The 16,610-nt window shown below is 38.4% G+C and overlaps 1 protein-coding gene across 1 annotated transcript in view; it reads left to right on the top strand.

Moving 5' to 3' along the window:
• The window catches only part of B4GALNT2 (beta-1,4-N-acetyl-galactosaminyltransferase 2 (SID blood group)), a 65,370-nt gene that overhangs the window by 1,893 nt on the left and 46,867 nt on the right, over positions 1-16,610 (top strand). The gene's annotated exons all lie outside the window — the stretch shown is intronic.

A 16,610-nucleotide genomic window follows, 5' to 3' on the forward strand; every position in this document is an offset into this window, starting at 1 on the left:
TGAATTGAAATTTGCACATACCAAACAATAATATCACACCTGCAGTTTGCACTAGTTCATTGTTTTCCATTTTAAACATACGCTTAAAAACATGACAGAATGACAGAACTGTAGTAACTCAAGTTTGGTTTCTTCATCCTTGAACAGCACCATGGTATTAGTGCTTATTTCAAATTTATTGCTTATGTGGAGGAATATATAATACCCCAAGGGTTTGAGACACAAACTGTCTCTGGAGCCAACTTGCACAATTCAGAATGTTACAAACTCACTCTGATAAGGGTTTACTCTTCAAAAGAACCCATGTAGCCAGATCAAGTGTATGGGGAGCCAATTTTGTAACTGTGAGTTCTTCAAATTCTGTTACACGTAGGATACAATAAAGGACAGGTAATAAAAATGAGCTCATTCGAAGCTTGCGAATATTATTAAACTGAACTGTAACCACAGCAATTATTTAAAACTTAGACCTGCAGTTTTCAGTCTTTTCCGTCTCAGGACTTTACACTCTTAGGAATTACTGAGGACCTTAAAGAGCTTTTATTAGTATGGGTTGCATCTTTCCATATTACCATATTAGAAATTAAGGCTGAGAAAAATGTTACATGTGTATTAATTAATTCATCAAAGTAACAATCCTAAACGTTTGGATGTTAACATAAATAACCTGTTATAATGAAATATAGCTACATTTTCTAAAGCAAAAATATTAGTGAGACAGGTGGGATTGTTTTACATTTTTGCAAATCTCTTATGTCTGATTAAAAGGAATAATAGGAGATGGATGGAGTCTCGTATCTTCTGTGATATCACGTCATGTGGCTTCTGCACAACTGCACTGTATATTCATAGGAAAAGGAGAGTGAAAAGAGCCTGTGACATCTTAAGATTGTTGTGAGCATAGTCTGACCTTGTGGACCCCTTGAAAGGATTTCTGATCCCGAGTTTCCTGGATCAAACTTTGAGAACCAATGACTTATAGCCAACAAAAGATTTTGAGGGGAGGGGTATTTTATCACTGACATTGTTTAGAATTGTCAGTACCTGCTGACAATAAAGAGCAGACCATCTTTTAGTTGGTTTTATTGTGCTTAAAATTTCTACAGACACACCCTTATTGCCTGCACCCAGGGCAGAGGGCACCCACTGTCATGTCTTCAGGCCACCACCACAAAACACAAAATCTGACCATGTTTGACTATACATGCTTTCCTGTGCCTTTAATTATATTTACATTTTCCCAACTGTGACCACTTATTTGTGCTCCTGGAGTCTTGGATATCCTAAGGTTCCCTTTCCAGGCTAATCCAAGTTCTAGAAAGACCATCTGCTTAGCTCCAGTCCTTCTTTATATGATACTCCCTGCAGCTAAATTCTCTTGATATACTCTCAGGGAAGTGCTGGACAGATTGTTGGAATTCTCATAACTTAAGTAACAGTTTTTGGGGATGGAAGCAGGACCCTCTGCGTGTCCCCATTCAAATCATGCCTACGTTTTAGGGGAAAAAGAGCTATTGGTTTTGCAGCTCACTAAATAATAAAATGACTCTTTCTGTAAAATGATGAGGGGCCCATGACTTCACTCTTCTGAATTCACAGAGTACAGTTATGCTGCTGCTTTTCCTCATAAATCACCCTCCTTCAAGGTAGGGAAGCTTGGCTCAAGTAACCAGCATGATTGGAGAAGGGGTAGGATGAGAAGGGAGGAGAGGGGCAGGGAAAGTGGGATTCTGTGTTCATCTGTGAGTGAATTATAATCCCCCACCCAGTTCAAAAGTTTACTCTTCTACTTGTTTCTGATCTCAAGGGTTGAACCAGGAAAAGAATAATCAAAAATGTATTAAATGAGAAAACAGACTGTATCTCTTCCATTTTATTGATAATGTAGTGGGTGTTGGTTGGAGAAGATAGAGTTCTACTTCTGCAAAGTAGACCCATTAGAATGACCTAAATTTGCCACCTTGACAATGAAACAGACTTTTTCTTATTAATTAAAAATTTTTCTTTTGTGAAGTCATTGGGAGAAGAACCATTGTTAGGAAATAGCATCCACCACAAAACAAAAATAAAAACTGACATTTTAATTTACTGTTATTTAATCAAGATCAGCATGCTTTTGTAATCAAAATGTTTTCCTACATTTATGAACATATGTTAAACTTTCAACAAAACAGTGTGTATGTGTGTGTGTATGATTTTAAACTATCTGTCCAATAAATGATATATAATAAAAAAAATTTTCTTAAACATAACAAACACAAACATTCTTATCATATGATCATTCCATTCTACATATATAATCAGTAATTCACATCATCACATAGTTGTACATTCATCACCATAATCACCTCTTAGAACATCTGCATCAATTCAGAAAAAGAAACAAAAAGAAAACAGAAAAAAAATTCATACATACAATACCCCTCCCTCCTACCCTCATCAATCACCAGCATTTCAATCTACTAAATCCATTCCAACATTTGTTCTCCCCATCATTCACTTCTAATCTGTGTGTTTCACTTGTTTGTTGAAAAGGTAGATAAAAGGAGCATCAGACACAAGGTTTTCACAATCACACAGTCACACTGAGAAAGCTATATCATTATACAATTATCTTCAAGAAACATGGCTACTGGAACACAGCTCTACATTTTCAGGCAGTTCCTTCCAGCCTCTCCATTACATCTTGAATTACAAGCTGATATCTATTTAATGCGTAAGAATAACCTCCAGGATAACCTCTTGACTCTGTTTGGAATCTCTCAGCCACCGACACTTTACTTTGTCTCATTTCGCTCCTCCCTGCCTTAGTTGAGAAATTTTTCTCAATCCCTTGATGCTGAGTCCCAGCTCATTCTAGGATATCTGTACCACGTTGCCAGGAAAATCCACACCCCTGGGAGTCATGTCCCACGCAGAGAGGGGGAGGGCGGTGAGCCCGCTTGTTGTGTTGGCCGAGGAGAGAGAGGTCACATCTGAGCAACAAAAGAGGTTCTCTTGGGGGTGATTCTCAGGCCCAATTCCAAGTAGGCTTAGCCCATCCTTTGTGGGGTTGTTTCATGTGAACACACCCCAAGTTTGGGGGCTCAGCCTATTGCTTTAGTTGTCCCCACTGCTTGTGAGAACATCAAGAATTCTCTACTTGGGGAAGTTGAATTTTCCTCTTTCGCACCATTCCCCCAAGAGGACTTTGCAAATAGTTTTTTATTCACTGTTTAAATCACTCTGGGATTTAATGGGGCATCACTCTGGACAAACCACAAAATCTCACGCCCTACTCAAGGTTCCATGTACTTATGGTGTTCAATTAAGCTGTCCACGCAAGTTATATTAGGAACTGCACTAGTCAAAAATATAAATTTTGTACCAAATAAACATTTTGCTTTAGTCTCACACATAAGTTAAAATTTTAAAATATTAATTACCACCTATTGAAACAGACTCTTGAGGGTTAATGGGCTTCTTCCATGGAGGAAGACAAAAGGGGGCTTTTGTAGTATTTGCGCTGTTTTGAAAAAAGATTTCCATCAAAAATTTCTTTTGACCCCTTAGGTGAAATCACCTGGGTGACACTAATAGGAATTTTGCTTCTGAGAAGGGCCAGGGAGAGGAAACACGGGTGTGTTAGGTTGCAGGGCTGCCAAAAGATACCCCACAAACAGGTTAGAAGTCGGACATCATCAAAGTATATTTGGGGCTTACTTTCTCTTGGAGTCAAGTGTTTCTGGCAAACCCCCATGATATGGCGATTTCTGTCTACTTGGGTCTGCTCTTCTGGTTTCCGATGACTTCTGGATTCTCCTTCTGCACCCAGTTTCTTTTGCTTATAAGGACTTCAGCCATATTGGAACAAGGCCCACCTTCATCCAGGTTGGTTCCTTGGTAATAAAACTGCCAAGGACCTATTTACAGGTGGGTTCACAGCCACAGAATGCAGAGTGAGGTTTGAATGTGTCTTTTGTGGGAGACAGGATTCAATCCCCAACAATGGGAATGTGGGAGAAGGAGAGATTGACTGATGTCAACTCCACTTTCACCTGGGTTAGGCTGGATAGGTAAAAAAATAAGCTGCCATTGTCAGCAGACTTGTCGGTAGGCTTGGTCTGGAAATGGCTTGAAAGAGTGACGGAGTCTGTTACTTTATGTCCTCAAGCCCAATGCAACTGTAGCTTTATTAAATACTTCTTGATAAGTGGTAATTAGAAGAAGATCTTTTATGTTAGAATTTTGTTACTAAAAGTATGATATACAACTAACATTAAAAGACCACTGTGATTTTTTGAAAAAGTCTCCCATAATCCAACCCCTAACACAACTGTTTCTATTTTAGCAAGTCCCCTTCTTAGCCCCAGCCCATTTTATGCATGTTGTTATAGAGAGGCAGAAATCATATTACATAAGTCATTTAGCATTTTGATTTTTTTAACTTGAGTTTGTAGCAAGAACTTTTCTATCATCTTTATAATTTTTAATTGTCTTATTCTTTAAAAAAATTATATTGTGGTAACATATGCACAACATAACATTTCCCATTTTAACCACTTTCTTTTGCAGTTCAGTGATGTTAATTATGTAGACAATGTTATGCTACCTTCACCACCGTCATAAGCTTTCCATCACCTCAAACAGAAACTTCGTACCCATTAAACCTTAACTGCCATTCCCCACCCTGTGACTTTCGTTCTGCCTCTAGGAATAATTTATTTGTAATAGCTGCAAAACATAATATCGTGTTGATTCATACTAATTTCCTAAAGTACTCTTTCCTATATTGCTAAACCTTTAGTCTGTGTCCCAGGTTGTTAAAATTGTGGTGATTGTCTTTGTGTCTGCAGTATTGCACTTTTAGTTAAGTTCCTGTGGCTAAATTTACTACTGTCTTCATGAGTCTTGGTGTGACTTGCCATTTTACTTCCTTGTTTACCTGTCATGACACTCGTGGCAGTGGTGATGATGGTGAGAGTCTGCAAGTTGGTGTCTTCCTTTCACTGAAAACTGCTGCTTCTCCCACATGTCCCTTACCCCTGGCCATAGTTGATTGGGCCAGTAATGGACATTGGTCCATAGTTGTCTAATTAATTAGATTCTCTACTGGGAGTTTGGAGGAGAATTTCTAGAAGTTAACCAGTCTCTAGTGTTCTTCGAATGAGGATTGGGAAAAGCGCTAGAACAGCGAGTGGCCCTGTTCTCAGAGATGAGACAGGTTGTCAGGTGTGTTCTATTCATATGCATTTGCAAGAACAGTGTCTACAAGTTCTCTTGGACTCTTTTGAGAAGTCATTTCTTGCCCAGTGCTATATTTACCTGTACATCAAATTTGCTGATTGCATGGTTCAAATAATCTGAATGGTTACTTTTTTGTTTGTTTGTTTGCTTGCTCGGTCAGTTACTGAGTGTAGTATGTCAACATTTCGCTATGATTGTGGGTTTATCTCTTTCCTTGTAATCTTTTTCAATATTTTGCTTTCTCTATTTTGAGACCATGCTATTAGAATAAAGAATCGTTGTATCTTTCTGGGAATTGAATCTTTTAGGGCGCAGAAGTGCTCCTCTTAAAAGCCTCCTTCAGGTTCCAGCCGGTTCTCCCCGCGCCCCCGCCGCGGGTCCCAGCAGTTCGGGCTGCGGGAAGAGCCAGGAGCCGCCCAGCTTGGCGAAGGCTCTCGGCGCACATGGCCGCAGCCCCAGCGCGCGCCCTGCCCACCCCGGAGAGGAGGCCAGCTCAGCTCAAAGGGGCGGCGAGGAAGAGAGCGGGGAGGTTGACAGCTAAGCCTGCTCCTGCGAAAGTGGAAACGAAGCCACAAAAGACAGCAGAAAAGGATAAATCTACAGACAAAAAAGTACAACCAAAGGGGAAAGGGGAGCAAAGGGGAAACAGACCCAAGTAGATAAGAAACTAAGGATTTACCTGCAGAAAAGGGAGAAACTAAAAATGAGGAGCATGCAGCCTCTGATGAAGTAGGGAAAGAAGCCAAGTCTGATTAATACCATAAACCATGTCTTCACAACGGTCCCTGTATTTCCCTTCTTGTACTATCCAGAGGAATATTTAATCAACTATTTAGGAAATGCAAGTACTTTTCATAGCTTAGGAAACATTTTTAAGAATTCCACCTCATCCCGTTTTTAAAGTGTAAGTGCTTTTATTAAAAGGCGAGGTCGTTTGCTGGTTGTTTATTTTTTGATACAACTAGAAAATAGCGGAATATTGAATTATGGGAGGTATTGGCTGTCTTAGATGTCAAGTCAACATTTCATTGGGCAGAGATTGCAGTTTTTAGATCCTATAATGCAGTGCATACTAAATGACAATTGGGAGTCACAGCCATGCATTTAATATGTCTTAAACATTTTCAGTTACTTGAATTTTCATCTTGTTTTTTTTTTTTTTTTTTTGGTAGAATTGTTTCTTAAAGAAAACCGTTTCCTGGTCTTGGCTCTTCCTGTCAGAATTGTGTGTACTCTGCAGCATCCTTGGTCTTTTATCCAGTTTTCCTAATAACTTCATGTGCTGTGAAAGATTGGAAATTTGTATATATAATGTGTACAATATTAAGTTATGAATTAGTGGGACTTTTCATGTAACAGCTTATCAGCCTTTGAAAATATTGGTACTTTAGAAAAGAATTGCAGCTATATGGTGCTTTAGATTTTGGTACATTTATTAAAATTGTGTGCAAATTGTTCTTAATGTCGGTGCTGATTCTCAAAACAACCAATAAAATCTCAGTTATGAAAGAAAAAAAAACCTATTTGATGTCAGGATGGAGTTACCAATTTTATGTTAGTTACACTTGGCATATTTATCTTCTTTTTTACTCTTAAACTTCCTATGTCTTTATATTTTAAATGGGTTTCTTACAACAGCATATAATCAGGTTTCTTTTTTCCGCCTAGTCTATCTTCGTTTTTTTAATGGGGGCATTTAATGCAGTTACATTTGGTGGTGTAATTAGTGATATACTTTATTTAAATCTAACATCACATTGAGTGCTTTCTATTTGTTCTGCCTGCTCTCTGTTCCTGCTTCCTTCTGCTTTTTGGAATTGATTATTTTTTAGAATTCCATGTTACTGCTAACTTTTAAGTTATTCACTATTTTTACCATTTCTGTAGTAGTAACACTATCAATTATAATGTATTCCTGATTTATCAAAGTCTAAAAGTACTTGATATTTTTAATCCTCTTTCAGGACAATGCAAAGATCATAGAATATTTTTACTCCATTTACTACCTTATCTGACTGATATGTCATTATTTTTATGTTTTTTCTATTTTATTTGAAGCCATACAAAACAGTATTATTGTTTTATACAGTCAATATTTGTTTAGATTTACCCACACATTTGCCATTTTTATTTCTCTTCCTTCTTATGACCTTCTGTCTGTGATCATTTTCCCTCTGCATGAATAATACCCTTCATCATTCCTTTACTGCAAGTTATCTGGTGACAAATTCCCTCAACTGTTGTTTTTCTGAAAATGTCTTATTGATTGGCTTTCATTCTTGTATATGTTTGCTTGTATAGAAGCTTTCAATTCAGTGCCTTCTGGCTCCCCATTTATTCTGTTGGCAAGTCAGCTGCCAATCTCTTTTGAAGTTGTGATGTTCTTTGATGTAAATTTATTTTGCTTTTCATGTCTGCAGTTTATGGAGTTTCTCAAAACTATTGGTTGATGTCTTTCATTAGTTTTCAATGTTCTCAGCCATTTTTTTCCTTCAAATATTTCTTCTCCCCCTTCTCTCTCTCCTTCAGTACTCCAGTGCTTGCTGTATCCTCTGTGTCTCCTCCTTCTTTTAAGTATTTTAAAATCTTTTGTCCCTCCATCCTTCATTTGGCTGTTATCTTCTGATCTGTCTTCCAGTAGTGTCTAATAGGCTATTAAATTCACCCACTGAGTTTTCAATATTGTTGTTTTACTTTTCCCCCCAGAAATTCTGTGCATGTATGTGTGTGTGTTTGGCATGCTTGTTAAAGATGTAAGTTTCTGATGGAAAGGAGCATGTTATATAAATGCTAACAGAGTAATTCTCAAGTATTAATGAAACTTTCTGTTTCCTTGCTTTGGCTTTCAAGTTATATGAGCTGTACTTTTAAAAATATTTTATTTCAAAATCTTCAAAAATTTACAACATTCTGTACTCACCAAGGAATGACTCTTGCTTCTCCCTTTCGCTCATCCTCCGGTTACCTTTAATATACTTTCTGTCTCTACATGTTTGCTATTTCTAGTATTTCATATGTGAAATAATATGGTATTCATTTTATATGCCTTGCTTCTTTCACTCAGCTTGGTTCTGCTGGGGACTAGCAATGTGGGATCACCATAGTTCAGTTTCAAGAGATGATTTGAAGCTGAGTGACTTGCCTGAGAGTGTCTGGCTAGTTCCACTTCACTCCTTCTCTGAGATCTAGCTCTTTAGTGTTCCAAGGCAAAGCATTGATCAGGGACTCTCCTCTCCCCCGATGGTAGATCCTGCACTCTAACCTGTACACCCTTTACCACAAGAGGTTGAGAAAAGCACATTCAACTCCTCAATACCTCCTCAGGAATCAACAAACACACACAGAGGAAAAGTGGCCTCCTTCCTTAGCCTCCGTTATCTCCTAGGAACCTAGCCCAATAACTCTTCACTGTCTTGGTAGCCCTCTGAAATCTTCAAGAAGCTTCTTCTTGGCCCAGATTTTCTAGTTGTCATCAGTGAGAAGGTTGGTCTGAATTACCTAGTACACTGTTATTGGAGGCAGAAGTTCTTTTTGTCCCTAAGACTCTTAAGTGACCCAGTGGAGAAGGTGGAAGCTCTAAGAAACTGTGTCTGGACTTTCTGACAATCACGGGGAGGGTGGACTAGAGCCAATTTAAATTTAGGTAAAGAAAGGTGACATTACCTGCACTCTTAGGATTGTTAAATAATTCACAGGTACTATATAGCTATATGATAATTCATGGTTATTATGTATATAATTTGAACAGACTTCTATTACCTGCAGCCAAACATTCCTGACTAAACTCTCCCTAAGTGGTGTGTATGTACCACCTATGGCCACTGCCTCACCAAACCTTTTTGATTGTCAGCTTAGTAGAGGCATCAATTGCCACCTTAAAGTTATTTTTAATTTCAACATTTGAAACTTACTAATGAGAACAAACATTTTACTATATGTTTGCCTATTGTCTATATTCTTGGCTCAGTTGTTTCTTCATATTTCTTGCCAATTTATTTACTGATGTTGATGTTTTTCTCATAACTGAATGGAGAGGATTAGACCTTTGCGACCACACCTGTTAGGAATAATTTCAGCAGTCCAATATTACCATTTTAATTTGTCAGTGTTGTTTTTCATGGTATAGATAATAAAGGAAAGTTTTGATACATATTTAAATCTTTTGATCTGTCTCCTTGTAGGTGGTTGTATGGCCAAAATGTCTTGGTTTACAACGTGATTAGAATGATGAAGTATACAGAAATTATGGAGTAACTTTCTAATGCAAAAGGAAAAATCTCAGCTAACTGGTTTCCTTTGGGTGTACAAGGATTGCTTGCATTAATACCACATGGTAGGGCATATAATGGTTTAAAGCTGCGTGTACACCAGAAAAGATCACATTCTTAAAGCTGATCTATTTGTAGGTGTAGGCCTATTATGGGTAGGTCTACCTTTGATTAGGTGATTTCACCTGTGCCATGCGCCAGGTGGGTCTTACTCCTCTTACCGGAGTCCTAAAAAAGAGATGAAATTCAGAAAAGGACACAGAGAAGTTAAAAGAGACAGAAGCTAAAAGAGAAAAACACACAGAAGCTCAGAAAGAAAGCCACAGATGGAGCAGCCAGAAATGGAAAGCAATAGAACCTGGGAGAAAGGGACCAGCAGATGCCACCATGTGCCTTCCATGTGACAGAGGAGTCCCTGGTCACCATCAGGCCTTCTTCAGGAAGAAGGTATCATCCTGTTAATGCCTTGATCTGGACATTTTGACAGCCTCAGAACTGTAAATTTGTAATATAACAAATCCCTATTGTTAAAAGCCAGTCCATTTCTCCTATATTACATCTCATCAGCTTTAGCAAATTATAACAGATTTTGATACCAAAAGAGTGGGATGCTGGGATTGCAAATACCCAAAATACTGAAATGTCTTTACAAATGGATGAGGGGAAGATTCTGGAAGAACTGTGAGAGACTTGATAGAAAAGGCCTAGATTGCTTTGAACAGACTGTGTTTGTTCAACACACATGAGGACTTAGGAATGATGAATAGATCATTGCAAACTGGAAGAAAAGTGATGTTTGTGTTAAAGTGGCAAATAACTTAGCAAAATTGAGTTCTGATGTCATAAGGAAGGCAGAATTTGAAAGTGATGAGGTTGGATATTTAATTGAGGTTTCCAAACTAAATGTGGAAAGTGCAGCCTGGCTTCTCCTTGCAGCGTACAGTAAAATGCAAGAGGAAAGGGATAAGCTGAGAACTGAACTCTTGGGTACAAAAAAACACAAAAATCAATGGTTCGGAAAATGCTGAGCTTCCAGAAAGTGAGTCCCCAGAGAATAATGCTCTGTGTGAAGATTTAGAAATACAGTTATCCAGAAAGGATGTGTAGAAGGTCCTATTGTCTGACAGTTGGGACCCCTGTGTACTGCATGTGAAACCATCAGATTTCTTTGCAAGATCTCTAGGAATGGAACCTCTGCTAGCCTGGACTGATTGAAGGAAAAATTACTTCAAAGTCAGAACAAGGAAGCTGAGATCTGGAGCTAAGACGTCTTCTTGAGTGATAAGAATGGACCTACCCTTGTATGGGGAAAGCCCTGGAGCTTACAGAGGTGGGTCTTCTTTCCCCTTGTTCAGGAAGAGTGCTGCTACCCCAGGCTTCAGAGACGGTGGAGCACATTCCCCGGGGATTGGGGAGAGTCTGGTCACCACCCTGTTGCTTGAGGAGAGTGGGCCTAGAGTCTGGCCATACCCCCAATGATTGGAGGTGTTGTAGTCTTTACTGCAGTGTTTAGGGAGAGCCTGGCCACTGTGCAAACCTTGGAAAGCGTGTGGCTGCTGCGTCATCCAGCTGGGAGGACAAAATGTCATTCCACAGATGACCCTCAGACCTTGAAATCTAATGAAATATGTCCTGCAGGTTTTGGGAACTGTTTGAAACCAGTGGCCCTTATATATTTCCAATTTCTCTCTACGACAATGGGAATTTTTATCCTATGACTGCCCCTCTTTTGTATGTTGGAAGCCAATAATTTGTTCTAAGTTTCAAAGGTATACAGCTGGAGGGGAATTGTGTCCCAGGAAAGACCACACCTATAACTGATTTTTTTTAGCATATATGCATATATGTAATTTTATTGAAGTATAATCACACCATAGTATAGAAGCCGTCCAACAGACACAATCACTGGCTCAGTACCATCACATAGTTATGCATACAACTCCATGATCAAACTCAGACTATTTTCATTACCCCAGAAAAGAAAAATGAAAAAGAAAACCTAATCCTCCCATACTTTTTATCACCCCATATCATTGACCCTTAATATTGATGTGGTACATTTGTTACTGCTGATGAAAGAGAGTTAAAATATTACTGTTTAACTATAGTCCATAGTTTGTAATAGGTACGCTTTTCCCCATAACCCCTCCATCATTAACTCCTTATAATAGTCGTATATCTGCTCTAGTTCATGAAAGGATTTTTTAATATTTGTACAGTTAATTAAGACATTGTCCATCACCAGATTTGCTGTGTTATATATTCCCATGTTTTAAACTCCAACTTTGCTTCTGTGACATACATGACTCTAAACTTCCCTTTTCTACCACACTCACACACCACTCAGTGCTGTAAGTTATTCTCACAATAACAGGCTACCGTCCCCTCGGTCCATTCCCAAACGTTTAAGTTCAACCTAGTTCAACATTCTGCCCATATTAAACAACTGCATCAATCACTAACCAAGTGATCAAGTTAGTTTTCCTCTTTGAACCTCAGTTATCTCATCTGTAAATTGCGCAGAGTAATAGAACCTCTCTCATAACACTGTTGGAAAATTAAATGAGATAATGCACACAAGGTTCTTAGCAGAGGGTGCGGAACCTGGTATCATTAGATGATAACTGTTAATTACCATTGTTTGTTTCTATTCATTCTGTAGCTATCTGTCCTACTAAAATCTAATTTCTAATAGTTTCTAGGTTGGTATGCTTTTGGTTTTCAATATATGCAGTTGTTTCATTTGTAAAAACCATACTTTTACTTTCCTTTTTGTTACTTACATTTTTATTCCATAAACCAATTTTACTGCATTAATTAGCATTTCCATAGCAATGTTAAATAACAGCAGTGGGCGTTGTTATCTTGTTCCTGGCTATGATGGGATTTGTTATTGTTTCACCATTAAAACATAGTGATGGCCCTAGAATGAGCTGAGACTTAGCATCAAGGGATTGAGAAAACCTTCTCGACCAAAAGGGAGAAGGGTGAAATGTGACAAAGTGTCAATGGCTGAGAGATTCCAAACAGAGTTCAGAGGTTATCCTTATGCATTAAGTAGATATCATCTTGTTATTCAAGATGTAATGGAGAGGCTGGAGGGAACTGCCTGAAAATGTAGAGCTGTGTTCCAGTAGCCATGTTTCTTGAGGATGATTGAATAATGATATAGCTGTCACAATGTGACTGTGTGATTGTGAAAACCTTGTGACTGATGCTCCTTTTATCTACCTTGTCACCAAACGAGTAGCACATATGGATTGAAAATAAATAATGGGGGAACAAATGCTAAAATAAATTTAGTTTGAAATGCTAGTGATCAGTGAAAGCGAGGAGGGGTAAGGAGTATGGTAGGTATAATCTTTTTTTTCTTTTCTGTGTTCGTTTTATTTCTTTTTCTGTTGTCTTTTTATTTCTTTTTCTGAATTAATGCAAATGTTCTAAGAAATGATGAATATGCAACTAAGTGATGATATTGTGAATTACTGATATATATGTTGATGTTTTATTTGGTTTGTTAATTTTTTTAATTAATAAATAAATTTTTAAAAATTCAGGATCTAACAAGAAAAAAAGAAAAGCATAGTGATGGATTTGGGTTTGAAATGTAAATCTTTTACTATGTTTAGAAAGTTTCCGTCAATTCTTATTTTACCCAAGAAAAAATGTTTGTTTATAGTTCCAATGTCTTATTTCAGAAAAATTTCAAACTAAAGAAAGCTTGAAAGATTGTTACCACGAATTCCCATCCGCTCAACCCCCAGATCCAATAATTAATATTTTACCACATTTGCCTTATCTCTCTCCCTTTCTCTTAAATGGCTGAACCATTTGAAACAACATTCCAGAATCTTAGCATGTTAGTTCTAAATACTTCAACATACTTCTAAGAATAGAGCATTATCCTATATGATCACAATATAATTGTCTCACCTAAAAAATTAAAGATGCTCTAACATAATTAATATTCAGTCCTTGTTCAAATATCCACAATTGTCTCCAAAATGACTTTCATAACTTTTTGAGGGGAGCAAAGATTCCATCAAAGGTCATACATTGCATTTGGTTGTTACAATTTCTTTAGCGCCTGTGATAATTTGAAGCTGTATGTACCCCAGATATCCTGTTCTTAAAGCTAATCCGTTCCCATGGGTGCGGATACAGTGTAAGTGGGATCTTTTGGTGAAATCGAGATCTGAAGTACCTCATTCAGGGTGGGTCTTAATCCTGTTACTGGAGCCCTTATAAAAGGGTAAAAGACAGAGGGAAGACACAGAAAAAGGCCAGAGAACCTCACAGAAAAAAAGCCCCAGGGAAGCTCAGAGAGGAAAGACAGAGACGCTTAGAAAGAAGGAAACACAGAAGCTAAGAGAGACAGAAGCTAGAGGAAAGAATCATGCAGGAGCTCAGAGAGGAGGGTACTGAAGCCAGAAGCTGGAAGCAATGAAACCAGCAGACATTTCCCTGTGCCTTCCCATGTAACGGAGAGGCTGAGGATGCCGGCAGCCTGTTCTCAGAGTCCAGGCATCGCCCTACTGATGCTTTATTTGGACATTTTCATGACCTCAGAATTGTAAACTTGTAAGCTAATACATCCCCATTGTAAAAGCCAATCTATTTCCGGTATATTGCATTTTGTCAGCTTTGGCAAACTAATATAGTACCTTTAAATCTATCAAGAGCTGATGCTCACTTTTTTTTCTTTTTATAACTTTGTCTTTTTACATGGGCAGGCATCAGGAATTGAACCCGGGTCCTTGGGCATGGCAGGCAAGCACTCTTACCTGCTGAGCCACCGTGGCCCACCCTGTAACTTTGTCTTTTTAAAGAGTCCAGGCCAGTAGCAACTCTCAAGTGTTTGAAAAGTAGATAGGCAATAGATAAAGATGGATGGGTAGTTGAGTGATAGGTAGATATAGATAGAATGATATAATAAATGTGGCAAAAGATTAAAAATTAGTAAATTTGCTCATGTGGTTAGGGGGTGTACTGGAGTTCTTTACGTTGGTTTTTGTATTATTTTTGCAACTGTCCTGTAAGTTTGAAATTATTTCAAAACAAAAAGGTTTTTTTAATGGAAAAAAAAAGAGCCCAGGCCAGTTTTCTTGTAGAATGTCCCACATCTTGATGTGTCTGATTGTTCATTCAATTTGCTACTCTCTCCCCTGTTGGTTCCTATAAACTAGAAGTTAGGACTCAACACTTGATGGCATTTTGGTTAAACACTTTCGGCACTAATGCTTCACAAGTGTATTTGTGTACTTCATATAGTATCATATCAGAGGGCACATTTTGTCAGGTTGCCTCACTGTCAGTGATGTGAAGTTTAATCACTTGGCTGAGGTAGCGATTGTACATTTTCTTTTTATTCTTTGTAAATAGTAAGTGATCTATACATTGGCACAAAAAAATATCCTGCTCCCTAACAACTTTTCACACAATGGTTTCAGTATCTGTTGATAATCCTAATTAATAACATAATTTAAAAAATTCTGCATGGCAAAAAATGAGGTAATTAAAAAAAAAAAGACAAGTCACACACTGAGGTAAAAAAATTCTTTGCAACTTACATCACTGACAAAAGGTGACTCTCCCTGCTACATAAAGAACCTCTATAAACAGAGAAGAAAAATCCAGACAATCCCATAGAAAAATGGGCTAGAGCAGCAGTTCTCAAAGTGTGTTCCACAGTTGAATTTAGGGCTCACCTGGTTAAATGGGGCTGATCTCACCTGGGGATCCTTAACCTACATCTACAGCGATCCTGTTTCCAACTAAGGTCACTTCTACAGCTTCCGGGGGTTAGGACAAGGGCATGAATTTCAGGGGTGGGGGGGGGTCGTCATTCAACCCGTCATAATGAGGGAAAGGGTTAGAGCAGGGGTCACGCCCAGGGGTGATTATGCTTCCCCAGGGAACACTTGGCAATGACTGGAGATGTGTTTCGTTGTCACACCTGGGTGGGGAGGGAAGAGGGGGAATGCTGGTGGCATTTAGTGGGTGGACACCAGGGTTGCTGCCAGACACCCTGCAAAGCTTAGGGCAGCTCCCACTGCTGGGAACGATCCATCCCCAATGTCAGTGGTGCTGCATTCCTGTTTATAATTAATCCCTAGTCCCACACTGAGCACCAGACACCCGGAAGTCTGCTCTCTGTTCCATAGATTTGCCTTTTTTGGACATTTCATATAAATCGAATCTTGTATGTAGGATCTCTTGATATGCTTCTTCCACTTGCATAATGTTCTCCCCCTTTTCTTTTATGGTGGTACAATACAGGGAACATAAAATTTGCCATTTTAACCATTCTTAAGTGTATAAATCAGTGGCATTAATTACGTTCTCAATGTTGTGCAACCATCATTACTACCTATTTCCAGCACTTCTTCACCATCCCCAAACAGAAACTCTACACACATTAGCAATAACTCCCCATTTCCACTCCCCCCAGCTCCTGATAACCACTACTCTGATTTCCATTTTTCTGAATTTGCTTATCTAAGTATTTCATGTAAAAGAAGTCATACAATACCTGTCCTTTTGTGTCTGGCTTATTTAACTCAACACGATGTCTTCAAGTGCATCCATGCTGTAGCACAGACCAGCACTTCACTTCTTTTTACAGTTGAATAATATTCCATAATGTGGATAAACCACATTTTGTTTATCCATTCATGTGTCAATGAATACTTGGGCTGCTTCCACTTTGGGGCTATTGTGAGCAATGCTGCAATGAACACTGGCGAACAAATATCTGTCTGAAGCCCTGTTTTCAGTTCTTTCGGGTATATACCTAGGAAAGGAATTGCTAGGCCATATGGTAATTCTATGTTACATTTTCTGAGAAACTGCCAAACTGTTTTCTACAGTGGCTGCACCGTTTTACATGACCATTGACAAAATAGGAACCAAAGAGAATTCCTATTTCTCTGCAATCTCTTCAACCCCTGTTGTTTTCGGTTTTTTAAATAATAGGTGTGAAGTGGTACTTTGTAGTTTTAATTTGTATTTCTCTAATGACCAATAATGTTGAGTGTCTTTTCATATATTTAATGGCCATTTGTGTGTTTTCTTTGGAGAAATGTCTATACAAATCCTTGGACCATTTTAAAGCTG

Source organism: Tamandua tetradactyla, chromosome 6 (assembly GCF_023851605.1).
Source record: "Tamandua tetradactyla isolate mTamTet1 chromosome 6, mTamTet1.pri, whole genome shotgun sequence".
Taxonomy (NCBI): Eukaryota; Metazoa; Chordata; class Mammalia; order Pilosa; family Myrmecophagidae; genus Tamandua; species Tamandua tetradactyla.